The sequence below is a fragment of the Rutidosis leptorrhynchoides genome, chromosome 7 (genome assembly GCF_046630445.1).
Source record: "Rutidosis leptorrhynchoides isolate AG116_Rl617_1_P2 chromosome 7, CSIRO_AGI_Rlap_v1, whole genome shotgun sequence".
In the NCBI taxonomy this organism is placed as follows: Eukaryota; Viridiplantae; Streptophyta; class Magnoliopsida; order Asterales; family Asteraceae; genus Rutidosis; species Rutidosis leptorrhynchoides.
Window position 1 is genome coordinate 202,074,328 of NC_092339.1, and position 3,355 is coordinate 202,077,682.

Here is a 3,355-nt window from a genome sequence, read left to right on the forward strand (position 1 = left end):
AACTTAGTTTTAGCTATAGTTATTTTTACTCCTAGATTTTTAGGCTTTGCCGTAGAATTCCTTAAGTGCTTTTTCTTTAGACTAAGATTTAGGTGCTTTAGAATTTTGCGACGCCTTTTTAAGTTTTAGTTTCTTTTTAAGTTATTTCCATTTGGAATTTAGTTTTTCCTTGTAAGCTTTAATATTTTTAGACCTTTTACTATGTATCAATTATCATTCCAATTAGTAATTTCAATTTGCGATTATAATTTTAAGTTAGTTGTAGTAATAAGGTTAAATTAGTTAAGTATTTTTAAGTTTTTATAAGTTTCTTTTATTTTTCCGTCGTCCTTTATTTTTCAACCATTTTTTTTTTTTCGACCTTTTGCGACGAACTCTTTGTCTTTCTTATTTCTCGCCATTCTAGTTTTTAGGACTTAGAATTTTATTCTACTTCTTATCTAAATTTCTTAAAATTACGAAAATTTATTTTGAGTGGTTAAATTAATAGACATCAAAATTTTCTGGTTCGTAGTAATAGTTGGATTTGTACGTGGACCGGGTTATTGGAGCCAAACAGTCCTCAATTATATTGAGACCAAACGAATCCTGCCCCTCTGCTGCATCTTTTGGCTATTCGAAACGTGGGCAAAATCAGAAAAGTCTATTAATTGGATAACTTATTATAATTTTTCTTTCCTTTTTAAAACTAATAAGATATTCAGTGAATGCACCGAGCAAGACGTTCACCACCTTTTGTACGTTCACCACCTGTAACTCGATCAAGACATCGTTTAACAAATATAACCGCCGTTGATTTTTCTTTAGAATCGTCATCCAGTCGACCAAGTACTTCAGTTCAAAATACCGATAATCCATTTTTTGAACCCGACCTCACAATTGAGAATCCAGAAAATATTCAGGAACGGTTCATAGATCCTGAACCATTAAACTTTCCTCCGGAACCACCAATCATTCAAACAGAGATTGTTGAGGAACGAACCATTAAATCTGAAGCATCTAGTGATACCGAGTCAACAAATTCAATTATGGAGAATCTGGAACCTTTAAGTATGGAAGACCGAATGAGAGCTAAACGCACTGGCCAAGGTCACGCAATTACTCATCCAGACATTAATGCGCCAGATTATGAAATCAAAGGACAAATTCTACACATGGTGACTAATCAATGCCAATTTAGTGGTGCGCCGAAGGAAGATCCAAATGAACATCTACGTACCTTTAATAGGATCTGCACACTATTTAAAATCCGAGAAGTGGAGGATGAACAGATATATCTCATGTTATTTCCCTGGACTTTAAAGGGAGAAGCCAAAGATTGGTTGGAATCGTTACCTGAAGGGGCGATTGATACATGGGATGTTTTAGTTGACAAATTTCTTAAACAATTCTTTCCTGCATCTAAAGCCGTAAGACTTCAAGCAGAAATTGTTACGTTCACACAGAAGCCAAATGAAACTCTATATGAGGCGTGGACAAGATATGGAAAGTTGTTAAGAGGATGTCCGCAACATGGTTTAGACACCTGTCAAATAGTACAAATATTCTACCAAGGATGCGACATCACTACAAGGAAAGACATAGATATAGCAGCTGGTGGTTCGATTATGAAGAAAACCGAAACTGATGCTTACAAAATTATTGATAACACTGCTTCCCACTCACATGAGTGGCACCAAGAAAAAGACATCATTAGATCATCTAAAGCAGCTAGAGCCGATTCTAGCCATGACTTAGATTCCATTTCCGCAAAGATAGATGCTTTCGAGAGACGAATGGAAAAAATGACTAAAGATATTCATGCTATACGAATTAGTTGTGAGCAGTGTGGAGGACCACATTTGACAAAAGATTGTCTCAATATTGAATTAACAATGGAACAAAGAGAGAATATTTCATACATAAACCAAAGGCCTGGAAATAATTATCAGAATAATTATCAACCGCCAAGACCGATTTACAATCAAAACCAGAATTATAACCGAAATATTCCATACAACAACCAACAAGGTCCTAGCAATCAACAAGTATCCAATAATACTTACAATCAGCAAAGACCTAATTTTCAAAACAAACCACCACAACAAACCGATGATAAAAAGCCGAATTTAGAAGATATGATGACGAAGCTAGTTGAAACTCAAACGCAGTTTTTCACATCTCAAAAACAAACAAATGAACAAAATGCTCAAGCATTTAGAAATCAACAAGCTTCTATTCAAAATCTAGAACAAGAAGTAAGTAACCTAGCAAGGTTAATAGGTGAAAGAAAACCGGGAAGTTTACCAAGCAATACAAATGCTAACCCCCGGAATGAAACAGCTAAAGCTATTACCACAAGAAGTGGTACAACACTTAAACCACCTGAAATACCTGTAACTTCTGATGAAATTATTCTTACTACACAAGAACCACAACCTGATCAAGATAAGGAAAAAGAACCGGTAGTTGAAAAGGTTAATGAAGATAACACAGTTAAGGATAAACCTTATGTTAAACCATACCAACCACCACTTCCTTATCCGAGTAAAATGAAGAAAGAAAAACTTGAAGCCGAGCAATCCAAATTCTTGGATATGTTTAAACAGATAAATGTAAATCTTCCTTTCATTGATGTGATTTCAGGAATGCCAAGATATGCTAAATTCTTGAAAGATCTAATCACGAATAGAAAGAAAATGGAAGAACTCTCGGCTGTTACTATGAATGCTAATTGTTCAGCAGTGCTGTTGAATAAGATACCAGAAAAACTATCTGATCCAGGAAGTTTCACAATTCCATGTTTTCTGGGTAGTCTTAGTTCAATAGAAGCATTGGCTGATTTAGGTGCTAGTATAAATCTAATGCCGTATTCACTATACGCTAAACTAGACCTTGGAGAATTGAAACCAACCAGAATAAGCATACAACTAGCCGATAGATCAATAAAATATCCTAGAGGGATAATGGAGAACATGCTAGTTAAAGTTGGTACTTTAGTATTTCCAGTAGATTTTGTTGTTTTAGACATGGAAGAAGATTCTCAAGTTCCTCTCATATTAGGAAGACCATTCTTAAACACGGCTAAAGCAATGATAGACGTGTTCGGTAAGAAACTGACCCTAAGTATAGAGGATGAGAGTGTTACCTTTTCAGTTGATAGAGCAATGCAACAACCACAATCTGCAGATGATACATGTTATTATATTCAAACTATAGATGCACATGCAGAATTATTAGAAGAATTTCCAGAATTACAAGGAACAGGAGAATGTTCTTTAGGAGAAGGTAATGAACCAATTGATGAAGCCGAAATGTTAGCTACACTTATAGCTAATGGATATGAACCAACAACAGAAGAAATTCAAATGCTAAA